This window comes from Melitaea cinxia, chromosome 14, assembly GCF_905220565.1.
Source record: "Melitaea cinxia chromosome 14, ilMelCinx1.1, whole genome shotgun sequence".
Taxonomy (NCBI): Eukaryota; Metazoa; Arthropoda; class Insecta; order Lepidoptera; family Nymphalidae; genus Melitaea; species Melitaea cinxia.
Window position 1 is genome coordinate 1298058 of NC_059407.1, and position 14084 is coordinate 1312141.

Here is a 14084-nt window from a genome sequence, read left to right on the forward strand (position 1 = left end):
TATCTTAATAAAAAACACTTTAAGATACACAATCGAACACTAAAAAGTTAACTTTATTGAAACGAGTAAATTCGATCCCAAACACGATTTCCAAGTCGATAGTCAACGTCAAAATATTGTCAAGAGTGCAAAAAATGCTTAAGATCGAGAAATCCCAATTTCTATTAGTTACATAAAATTCCACTGTAATTGAGTCAAATCGTGCGCTAGTGTAGTGTTCAAGAGTACGGATTGACAAGTTCTCGATCCCAATCCTAAATTTCAAATAGGATTGAGTTTCAAGAGTAAGCCTGCAGAGCTCCCGGGGGGATTGGGAATTGAGTCGGCAACGCGCTTGCGATGCTTCTGGTGTTGCAGGCGTCTATAAGCTACGGTAATCGCTTACCATCAGGTGAGCCGTACGCTTGTTTGCCGACCAAGTGACATAAAAAAAAAAAAGTTGTACCAAATGTTGAAATAAAACATTACTAGTACTTGTACTGGAACACAATTTACTAGTACTTGTACTTAGTTGCTGTGGAGGACTTTTTGAAGTAAAACTTCTTTACGGACGCTTGACTTGGGGAGTAAGCTGGTGAATGCGTGACGAGAGAGTTACGAAAAGTGTGATCGAGCGAGGCGAACGGAACAAGAGAGAGAGAGCGAGGTGCGAGCACACATTTCCTTTCTCTCGTTCTCTGATAGCTAGTTATGTTTCGTATATCTAAGACACAAGTGCAGGCCTATTGTGCAGAAGTTTTACTTCAGTCGTGTGGTCTAAAGCACGCTCATTTTTATATTAGTATTAATTGCGTGATGATGATGAAAAGTATTTTAGTCGGAAATACTGTGTTTTAAGTTTTTAATTTTTTAGAATATCTATTAAACCGGTATCGAGTCTTGCGCTTAGCATTACATTAAGCGATGCCTTTTTATAATATATAGATATGGTATCAAAAATATTAAATCATTCGATTCATTTTAATTTAAATCATTGTTGTAGTTAATACAATATTTTTTGTCCATACAATTTTTGAATACAGCAAGGATAAGTTATAATAAAGTATACACCTTTGGTTTTGTTAAATTAGCGCAAGAATGATATTTAAAGGCTTAAATTTATAATTCATATATAAAGTTCTGTTTCACTAGTAATGGATAACGATATTTGACGGATGGCGATATCCAATGGATAAAAGTTTTTGATGTATTATTCTTTTTCACTATCGAATTTCACTATATTTACGAGATGCTGTGTGGTTACGGCACTAAAGAATTTAGCCACCCCCTCTCTTCCCGTGGGTGTCGTAAGAGGCGACTAAGGGATAACAAGGTTCCACAACCGCCTTGGAACTTAAGAAGCCGACCGATGGCGGGATAACCATCCAACTACTGGCTTTGAAATACACAGGCCGAAGACGGGCAGCAGCGTCTTCGGTGCGACAAAGCCAGTACTGCGGTCACCAACCCGCCTGCCCAGCGTGGTGACTATGGGCAAAACACATGAGTTCACGTTATTTTTGGCGTAAACTTGTGGAGGCCTATGTCCAGCAGTGGACTGTATAGGCTGTAATCATGATTACGAGATATTTCTATTCTCAAATATGAACCTAAAACTTGTAGTTTGTTCATTCAAGTTAAACAGATCCTATGCTCTATTCTATCTCTTACTATTAACGTCTAATCGTAACTTATCTACAGGATAAGCTTTATCTACCACTTGTAAAACAAGCCTATATGGCTTCAAAAATTACTCAAAACTCTGTATCTATAGGAATAAATAAAATTGGATTATCTGTTTGTAATATTAAAATACCACTTTTTCTAAATGATTGTGGATACATATATACATATGCATACACGGTACATATACCAAAATAACATTTTTTTTACAATTTTTGTCTGTCTTTCTGTTTATTCTGGCAAATCTTTGAGACGGCTGGACCTATTTTGACGGGACATTCACTGGCATATAGCTGATGCAATAAGGAGTAACTTAGGCTACTTTTATTTTAGAAATTTATTTATTTTATAACTCTGCAAACTGAGCAATAACAGTTCAACACACACACAAAGGCGCGCGCCGGGCGCGCCTGTGTGTGTGTGTGTTGAACTGTTATTGTGGGGTGTGTGTGTGTGTGTGTGTGTCCACACACATGAGGTGCACATTAGCAGTAACTTCTCTATGTATAGGTGCATATTAGCTCTAACTCTTCTTAAATAACATAACATTAAAATAAATAATTAAATTTCATGCAGCCATAAATATACTAAAGCATAATTCAGTTTTATTGCTCACCAAGCTGTGAACGTGTCATATTTTAGGTATTATGAATTATACTTCGAAATATACAGTCCTTTCACCGTCTAACTAATTAAAAATTTAAAACTACACTACTTACGTTATGATTGCATAAATTACGGGTAATTTATAATCAAATAAAAACTTCAAATATTATCGATTGAATGAAACATAAATGTAAATTAAATATTTTAGATTTTGGTATCAAAACGGTGTCATACTAATCTTACTCATGAAAAGCTCACTGATAGTTATTATCTATCGTAACATGAAGGCTAATAAATGATAGTTATACTATATCTTTATATACATTTTCAATTAAATGTGTGTAATAATCGTTCGTTTATTCGGAATAATGGCTTACAATGGCGCCAAAATATGTACCTTTCAATGTATGGGATACGACGTTCATAGAGAATAGAGAACAAAAACATGTCAACAAGACCGTTATTACATCATAAAAGGCAAAATATATATAAAAATCAAATATGTTAATAAACATATATACAGTTATTTTTATTCCATATTCAAACTAGTATATCAAAACCATGTATCAAGTGAATGACATAAATCATTCGCGACATCAATCAATCAACCGTTCGATTCGTTTGATCTCATTCGATTCAACCATCGGTCTTTACAGCGCGAAACAATTTGAAAGGCAATATGAATAATTCACTTAATTATCATCACGTTTGATGAATGGTTTTATGATGAATAGAAATTGTTGTGCGTTATTTTAAAAGTAAGATATCATTTTTATTTGTGTGTCGTTGATTATTTTAATGTCTTAATAATTGTAGAGTTGTATGTTCTATTGATCTGCACGTACTCGATTCTTACTTTTATACACTTCTATTGTTATAGTTTTAATAAGCACAAAAAAATTTATAATCCATTTACGATATTATTTTATTCTGTTTTATTTTGAAATTAAATTGTCTTTTATTTGTATGTATAAAAGTAAACACAAACATGCGGTCATTCCTAGCATTTCCTAAGTAGGAAACTCGATGCCTGTTTTAGATAATGGACAATAGTTCATATATAAATAAACATATATATTATCCCTAGTCAGTTTTCGCAACGTTGCTACGTTGTTACATTTTTAAAGGAACAGATGATACACATGAATTACAAAAAAAACAGTAATATACAGCTCAGCTACCAACTTTGTTGCTGTGACACAACTCTGATATGATTGATTCAGGAAATAAACATCTGTACTTATACAAATAGCGCTACGAGCGGAAATCAAATTCGCGACCGCCGGTGTTTAGGCGCATTAACACACCACTACATCAGAACGGCTGTCACTCTTATATAGTTTTCGAAATTTCGATAAAATCATGTTTCCTGTCTCTGCAGTATACGTAACACGGGTCCGAACAAGCGAATAAATTCATATTTATGATAGAAGTTGGGTAAGTTTTGTGGGTTATCAGTCCTTCATCTGTAGATATAGCCTAACTAAATCACAATGCTAACAATATTTTGACAAATCCGCGTCTTGTTGACTCATATTTACTGACAAGTCGCTTTACACCTGGCTCTGGTCGTTCTGGTGGCGTTAACATCATAACTTTTTGGTGTAGCGATTTTGATAATACTTTTTATATAAGAAAGCTCGTGCTTATTATCTGGTCTCATTTAAATTTGATCGGGATAGGATATGTTAGTTTTGAGTGTTAATTGTCAATTTAAATTGAATTTAAATTGTTTTTTTTTTTGTTTGGGACAAATCACACTCAATTTCTTTTTGATCTCTTTTTTTTAATTCTAATTCTTGATGGTCGCCGATTGAATGTTCTAGGATTACAAAGAGTATTTGTCTGTAGTTAACGTAAAATATTAGGGTTACACTTAATAAGGGATTCTTAGCTTTATACTATACTGTGCTCTACTATAAGAACTAATTAAGGGCTGGTAAAAGCACATTTGATGATTTGGTCCTTTTTGGAAGAACAAAAACTACTTATTTTTTTTATTTTTTTTTATGTCACTAGGTCGGCAAACAAGCGTACGGCTCACCTGATGGTAAGCGATTACCGTAGCTTATAGACGCCTGCAACACCAGAGGCATCGCAAGCGCGTTGCCGACCCAATCCCCAATCCCCCCAGGAGCTCTGGTCACCTTACTCACCAACAGCAACACAATACTGCTTGAAAACAGTATTATTTTGCTGTGATCTTCTGTAAGGTTGAGGTACTACCCCAGTCGGGCTGCTCCATATTTTGAGCAGGAAATTCCTGCTGTGCCCTACCTCAGTTACTATAACAAAGACATTTAATAATAATAATAATATATTCTTTATTGTACAACAAAATATAAACAAACAGTAGTTATTAAAAAAAAAAGATGTACAAAGGTGATCTTATCGCTGAAGATCGATTTCTTCCAAATAACCTTTGGGCACAGGACATGATATAGTAGTGACGGATAGGAAGTGTACAATATTCCTAAGGATGAATAAAAATAGTGTATGATAGATTCATTAATTCATACATATACACATATAAGTACAAATATCCATACATAAATTATCAAAATAGTATTAATATACGTGTATAAATGTAAAATATATATTGATATATATATTTTACATTTATATATAATATTTGTGTATATCACAAGAAATAATTATCTATACACTTAAATATTATATAAAATATATTTACGTACAGACACAAATGACAATAATTTCGTTATACTTACATTATCCGTCAAATAAACTTCGATTTTCATACTATCTTGACACCCATAGCCACATAACAAGACCCTGTAACGTGTCATGTTGCAATAGTTTTAATAAAAATCAGTAATAGCTTTTGCATTGTCTCGTGCACCCACGCCGGCTCCAGATAAATTATTAATAGTGAATTTGTAATGACGTACAGATCAAACACTACGTAGACAGTTCATTTATTTTGTGATACACTTAAATAAATAAATAAATAAATATATATCTTATAACATTCACACGCAGTTGCCTGTTCCTAAGGTAAGCAGTTTAATGTTTGTTTTATAGGTAAAAGCCGGCTGATATAGTACGTACATTATTTTATATAATATAAATATACATAGAAATAGTAATAGATAAATATTTAATACAAATATTATCCCCAGTCTTAGGCGGGAATCGAACCCACAACCCGAGCAGAAAGCAGGGCCACTACAAACTGCGCCAATGGGCTAGTCAAAATAATTTACTATAATGTAATATAATCTGCTTTTTATATACTGCGAAGCTAGCAAACGGTATGGTCCGCAAGCTTTAGCCTGTAACATCCCACTACTGGGCATAGGCCTCTTTCCCCATGTAGGGGATGGATCAGAGCTTAATTCACCACGCTGCTCCAATACGGGTTGGCGGATATATTTTCTACTATGAGTAACGATCGCTATCAGGTGTACATGATAACAACCGGGACCGACGGCTTAACGTGCTCTCCGAGGGACTGTGGGGACCCACAAGGAATGCACAAACACCCAGACCACAGCAAACACCTGTATGGCCAATACAAATGTTCGTCATGTGCGGGGATCGAACCCGCAACCGCCAGCGCAACAGGTACAATCCATGGCTGTAACCGTTGCGCCAACGTGGCGTCCACTTGATGGTAAATGGATCTGTCCTATATACCCCTTGAACACCATTTCCGACCCTATCTCCAACCCTGCCAAAAAGATCTGGTTACCTTATATACCACAGAAATACAACACAACTTGAAAGTACTATCATTTAGCTGTGATTTATTGCTAGGTTAAGGTACTTTCCCAGTCGGTCTCTTCCAGATTGTTCGCAAGATATTTCCTGCTGTGTACCTCAATAAAACTTAGTAAGCCTTACATAGTCATTAAAATTATAATTGAATGAAGCTATAAAAATGAAGGATGTCAAAGAAATATAAGGCAAAACAAACATTAAACACTGTATATTTTTTTATACAACTAGGTCGGGAAACAAGCGTACAGCCAATTTGATCATATGCGATTACCGTAGCCTTTAGACGCCTGCAACACCCCAGGGGCTCTGGTCACCTTACTCACCAGAGGAATACAACATGTCTCGAAAGCAGTATTACTTAGCTGTGATCTTCTGTAAGGTCGAGGTACTTCCCCAGTCGGGCTGCTCCAGATTTTTAGCAGGATATTCCCTGCTGAGTACTACCTCAGTTAAAGTCAGTTAAGTTATTATATGGACTGAAGCTACGTTATTATTTTCATCTCTATCTAATTAAAGCAATTCTAAAGTGATTAACGTAGATTAGAAAGAGAAAAAACGATAAATCTCAGTATACTTAAATGTATATTTTTCAGTAAAAAATATATCTGACCTACATTACTCTTTGTCTGTCTGGTTCCAACTGTTTCAGTGAGCTGTATTGTGCACTTAGTCATACCATAACAATAGTTGTACGGTGTACCAAATATAATAACTTGAACTATTTAATAATCACCCTTATAACTGTGATTATAAGACTCATAATTATTTATTATCTTGAATAGTAATTATTCGTCGATATGAACGTGGTTCCCTGCATTTGCATAATTCGACATGAATAAGACTGTTGTATTATAAATATATGCAAAGATTCATTCAAGAATAAATACGGTTTAATGGACGTATTGAGAATCGCGTTTACAACAGCGCTTACAACTTATCGAGATCATTTTCTCTTTTAATTTATTATTATGAATGCTAACGAAATTGGGTAGAATTTCAAAATGACAAACCATTTATAAAAATCAACGAATCGAACGTTTTTTAAATATTTGACAATATCAGCTATGTGTCAAGTAAGATTTGAAAACAAAGAGATAAAAAAATATTTTCAGTAAAATCTCATCCTGGAAGTTACTACAGTAGAAACATTTTCTTACCCCTTAGATACCGTGAATAGAACGAGTAATAGTATTAATTATTATTTAAATAATAATTTACTCCAAGTTATTAATATCACAAATTCCAGACGTACGAAGATGATGATTCTTTGTATGTACGGAATTCGTTATTAATAAACAAGAGCTCGAAATTTAATATAAGACATTAAAAACCTTGACAAACATTGATAACTCGTCATTTTCTATCTCAAGATGCTATCAAGTACCCTCAGTAGCAATAAATTAAGATTTTTTTTTTCATTCAACCGTATACACGGTGTCTGCTAGTAACAAATCATAGCCTTTGTACTCCTATCGTTCGTATTTTAAAGTTACGAAGTGTCGAGATTTATGCCGACGACGTTCGACGAAAACAAGGATTAAATTATATCGGAACTGGCTTCATTGATTTTCGTTTTTTTAGCGTTGTTTTAACGTACACATGGGTATTTAGTTTTTTGATAGTACTAAAAATAGGGTAGAATTAAATTAGCTAATAAAATATAAGTTAGCCATTTACAAGTTGAGCTATGAACTATGACAAAATGTGTTTTAAGCATTTCTTAATTTTAAACTGTCATTCAAGTAGATACATATGATACGTTTATACTATTTATTGTATGAAATTTAAGATTTTATAGTTATTACTCAAACTGTGACAAAAATAGATGTTGGCCGATTCTCAGACCTACCCGATATGCACACAAAATTTCACAAAAATCGGTCGAACGAGACGAGAATTTTATATATAAGATATCAATATCGCTAAGTTGCCGTGATCTGGTATCTACAACGTCGTTGCAATGACGGAGTTTCAAAGTGACAATGACACTTCCAGTTGTCCTGTTTTCGAGTTCACTTAACATTGTGTCAAAATATTTTTACCCCTCGTCGTTTACGGGTTAACTGGGGTGGCGAATATATTGTAGAGCAATTGTTCGATAATTTTATTTATGAAGCGTGAACCACTTCATAATACCGAGAGAATAACGTCGAGTACTTCAACGCAATGTTATTACATACAACCTTTAACACAATGTCATTTTATTTTGAATCTTATTTCCTTAGAATAGAGATGTGTTACATCTTTATAAACGGTAAATTTAAATTCGTTGTTAAATGGAAGTCTATAAATAAGTTTAGAAACAGAATTGTAACAATCGAGTGATTTAGGAAGCTGCTACTCCAATGGGGCGCGACAAATCTTTGCTTTAATTCGATTTGCCTCTTAAATTACTATCAAATAGATAATCCGGACGTTTATGAGACCTTGATTGTTGAGTAATATTTATATGGAAGTGAAACTAATAGAAATCACACTATATTCACGTTTCGTAAAATAAAATATTGTTATTTTGTAACTTTAGACGTGTTCTTCTTGAAAAGAAAAAAACAATGTTTTAGTTTAATAGTCTACATATATATGGGTCAATACCATGATTTCCATAATTACCTAAATTATGGAAATTAATTGAAAATTTAATTTCCATAATTTAACACTTTCAGTTTTGGCTTTTTTAAACCATTATAAAAGATCATCCACCACCAAGAATATAACCACCCCTTCTCTTGGGTGTAGTAAGAGGTGACTAAGGGATAACATAGTTCCACTACCACCTTGGAACTTAAAAACCCGACCGATGGCGGGACAACCATCAAATTGCTGGCTTTGAAATCATCATAATCACAGCCGCCTGCCTAGCGTGTTGACTATGGGCAAAACACATGAGTTCGCGCCATAATGTCTGGCGTGAGCTTAAGGAGGCCTATTTCCAGCAGTGACTGCGATTGTATTATAAATAGCAACTTGTGTTATAAATACGGCTACATATAAAACGTTGGTATATAATATATAAACAGTAATATCATCTGACAAATATATTATTGAAGCAATTTGTGATCTTTGCATTTAAATGATAACATGAACACTAACATATAATCATGCTCGCATACTTTAGTGAGCTAATAAAATAAACTTTAAAAAATTCTGAAATCTGACTTCAATTTAACCCATTTCTTCCCTAAATACCTATGTATTTCACAAAACGTATATGATATATTTTATAAAAAATTCCACACCCCAAAATACACTTAATTTTTTTTTCAACGATTGCTCTATAAGCAACGTACATAACGTCATCATCATCATCATCATTTCAGCTTTTCGCAGCACATAGCATAATTTAGTCAATTATTAATACTCTGTACCACTTCTCCAAAATCAACGTTATCCTGGCGCTGTTGAAATATATGTTATATAATACGTTGCTAATCCTACCGAAGTAACACAACAATTAACGCTGAACAATAACAATAAAATACAACGCTAAGAAATATATAGGTACGTCAAAAGATAGAAATCACGTTGTGTATTACCATATTTCTATACAAATGTCCCATTTCGTGGTCGGATAGAGTGTTATGACGCTTAGTCATCGAAGTAAAACTATGCTAATAAACTCGACTAGAAGTAAATCATGGTTGGGCCAAGGTTGGAACATGGAGCCACTATTATATTGTATGCATGTGGCTAATTTTTGTCCAATAAATTAACTCACTGAAATTAAAATTAATGAGTTACAAACGATATTTAAGGGTTCCGATTCAACCCATTCAAAGTATGTTAGAGTGTGAGTATCCGATCACTTGATGTAAACTTTCAAGCCCTTGAATTTTTTTTCTATAAGGAGTCAAATATCTGGAAACACATTTTTCTTGAGGTGGAATTTTTGGTATGTGAATCTGACATAATTATGTATCCCATTTTTCAATAGTTCTCTCATAAATTGAGTTAAACAGCGGAGCCGTAGTATCAATTTAAATTATTTTTTTCCAATAAAAATTTACAATTTCTTTAACAACTTGGAATTTTTCTCGCGAAATTCCGATCTCATAGAAACTTTTCAAATAAAGTGTATCAACTGCTTAGTTGTAAATATTTTATCTAATTATAAGCTTTAGCTATAAGCTACCTTAGCTAATAAAGCTAAGACATACCATATGAGGGTTTTATCGGATTTTAATGTAAAAAAAGTAGCATAATATTAGGAAAAGTATAACATTAGAATAAAAATTTATAAATTAATTATTAAAATATGAAATTTACTTCTTGCATCGATGTCATTCAAATATATTCGTACTCGAGCAGTACGTACCAGATAAATCAGTTCTATACTGTTTAAGTGTGACGCCTACGTTAGACATTTCACACTTCACAGCGAATTCTATAAAATCAAAAGTTATCAACTCACTTCGTTTATTTCAATAACAATGTTAAAAAAACAGAGTAAACTTTATTTTCTTCAAAATAGACTCGTTAACTTTTTAAATAAATTTAATTGGTAAACGAAAATATAAGTAATTTAATACCTAATGATTATAATCATTACTTAGACGTGGCTTATAAAAATTGTAACATTAAACGTGGGTTGAAGCCGCGTTGGCGCAACGGTTACAGCTATGGATTGTACCTGTTGCGCTGGCGGTTGCGGGTTCGATCCCCGCACATGACAAACATTTGTATTGGCCATACAGGTGTTTGCCGTGGTCTGAGTGTTTGTGCAGCCCTTGTGGGTCTCCCCACCGTGCCTCTTAAGGCAACTAATTCTAAAATAAACGATATGCTAGTAATGTATAATAATAATAATAATAATAATATGTACTGTGTGGCTACGGCACCAAAGAATATAGCCACCCCCTCTCTTCCCGTGGGTGTCGTAAGAGGCGACGAAGGGATAACACAGTTCCGCTACCACCTTGGAACTTAAAATGCCGACCGGTGGCGATATAACCATCTAACTACTGGCTTTGAAATACACAGGCCGAAGACGGGCAGCAGCGTCTTCGGTGCGACAAAGCCAGTACTGCGGTCACCAACCCGCCTGCACAGCGTGGTGACTATGGCAAAACACATGAGTTCACGTTATTTTTGGCGTAAACTTGTGGAGGCCTGTGTCCAGCAGTGGACTGTATAGGCTGTAATGATGATTTATAAAATTAAAAACAAACAGTCGGCTTGAACAGCGATTTTAACATTTTGGTAGTTAAGCCTTTTGATTCCCGAGCTATTGAGATGTTCTCCATAAAAAAATACTAGTGATATCTCGCGGTCGCTAACGAAGCTGCATTGTTGAGCATGCAGAACCGTATGTCTATGTTAGCGTATGGTGCAAGCCTCGAGGAAATAATATATAAATAGTTAATATTTTATAATATCAATATTATTTAATTAGTAGCGTATTATTATAAATATCACTAATTATTAATTTTTTAAACCGCTAAAATGTGAATTTGTACCAAATTTGTAAGTTTAAATAAAAATTGTTCTGCTAGAAAAATATTTTGTGGTATGGCTTCTGTAATTGTCATGTAACGGAATTACGATGTAATAATTAATTGTGAAAGTTCCGACAGTTATTATTCTTTGCATAATTCTTGCAATAACAGATTTAAAGCCTGTTCAATCTTATACATATTTTTTTTCAAATTGATGTCATAATTGCGTAGAGTAACAAACATTACAATTACAGCTCCATTTTTAGATTTACGGCATAAATACACATTAAGAGTAGACTTATGATGGTAGCTGTACTTTTAACAATAATTTAAATTTTAATTTGTAATATTACAATTCGTAGGTGCTTTTGAAGCCTATCTACATAAATTTAATTTTGATTTTGAGTAAGATTTTAACCATGATGCAGTAAATCTAATATATAAAATTCTTGTGTCGTGGTGTTTGTAGTTAAACTCCTCCGAAATGGTTTGACCGATTCTCATGAAATTTTGTGTGCATATTGGGTAGGTCTGAGAATCGAACAACATCTATTTTACATCCCCCTAAATGTTAAGGGTAGTCCAACCCTATTTTTTTTAAATTTTAGATAAAGTATTTTTTTTTATGACACAACATTAAAAAATACATACAACCCAATAAATTTTCAACCCTCTACAATCAACCCCTATTTTTAAATAGCGTTTAGTAGTAAGACAACCTTTGCCGAGTCAGCTAGTATACCAAAAAAATTTTGTATATCTTAATATAATTGTATCTTCCTCCTCAACATTAAAACGCTTAACGTAGTCGAAAGACCCGCAATACGCTTATGCATTGCACTGTACTGAAACAAATGCGAGTAAAATCGAACTACCTTCAAACAATAGCGCGTCCTCAATACAAAATTGACAAAGGCGAGTAAGAAACGCTGAATTTATCGTCCTCTGTGTCTGAACTATTCTCATAATAACATACTGTGACTAAAATGTTTAAAAACGTCGAGTTAGCATCGTATTCTGAATAGGCGTTTAAACTCAAATGTTCATAAAATCATATATCACATACTAGCTTTCTGCTCGCGGTTTTACGCGCGTTGATAACGATAAAACAAAAAATCTAAATTAATTTTTATATTTATTTTTTACATTAATTTTATAGTGATTATAATTTTTAAAAGTGAAGCTACCACCGATTTGGAATGTAGATTCTACAGAGAAGAATTGCCAAGAAACTCCGCAGTTACTCTTTTGAAAATAATATATAAACTGTGTTTTAGTACAAAATTAGTAATATCTTGCATGAAATACAGCGTCACTAAGTCCACACATCTTTATCAACTATGTCATGATGCGATTTTAACAATTCCGTGTTTTCCTGTTAAAATATAGCCTATGTCACTGATGTTATCACTGTCTGTGATAACGAAGCATCTCTGGTAAAAGAATTTTTGAAATTAGTGTATCCAATTAATTATTGAGTAGGTTTGATTTTATACTTTACAATCATACAAAAATATAAACATTTTCTCTTTATATTGATACAGACTTAAGAATACTTAAAGGTGTTATTCGCTTAATAAAAATTAACTCTTGTGGTTTAATGCAAACCTAGTTTTAATCTGTGTTGGATAAATAGTATTATGATTAAGTACCCACGTAATTCTTGTGAATTGCAGTTTGATGACCGGTTACAACTTTTATCAAAAAATTATCATATGATCAATTTCGTATCACCTAGACATATATATTCTGCGACTGTTACAAAAATGTAATTTTTCTACCTCTATTTCAAGTCCTCTTTTCTTTTATGTCACTAGGTCGGCAAACAAGCGTACGGCTCACCTGATGGTAAGCGATTACCGTAGCTTATAGACACCTGCAACACCAGAAGCATCGCAAGCGCGTTGCCGACCCAATCCCCAAATGCCCCAGGATCTCTGGTCACCTTACTCACCAAAAGGAACACAATACTGCTTGAAAACAGTATTATTTTGCTGTGATCTTCTGAAAAATATTTCTGTAAGGTCGAGGTACTACCCCAGTCGGGCTGCTCCATATTTTGAGCAGGAAAATCCTGCTGTGCCCTACCTCAGTGAGTCCTATGTTTATACGTGAGGAGAGTGATTGGAGGACAATTTGCTACTTGTTTCTCATCGACTAAATATAGATTTAAATTTTGTATTCACTGGGTCATCTTAGATATTCGATTCTGTATTTTTCAATTTTTATATTAGGTATTTTAAAATTGTATAATATTCATCAATGTATTTAACAGTTTTAAACTATTTTATTACTATTTTTTTTTTCACCTTTTTCAAGAAGAAAAGTACTCGTTATAATATTTGTGTCGTAAAAATATCTTATTCAATTCAAGACACATGTTTTATAAAATAACATTTTAAGTTTTAGCTCTTTAATTTTGAAAGAAACGAAACAATGTACAGGTTGATACGAGAAACCAAAACACTATAAATTATTACCTAAAAAAGCATTTTTATGTGGTTCCGTGGTTTTCACGTGATCTTATATTAAAAAAATATTCCACGTTTTGGTACTGATGGTGTACTAACATATAAAACTATTTGTGCTTTCGTTGCAAATTTGAAACGTAAACTATTAATATTTCTATATAAAAATGTATGT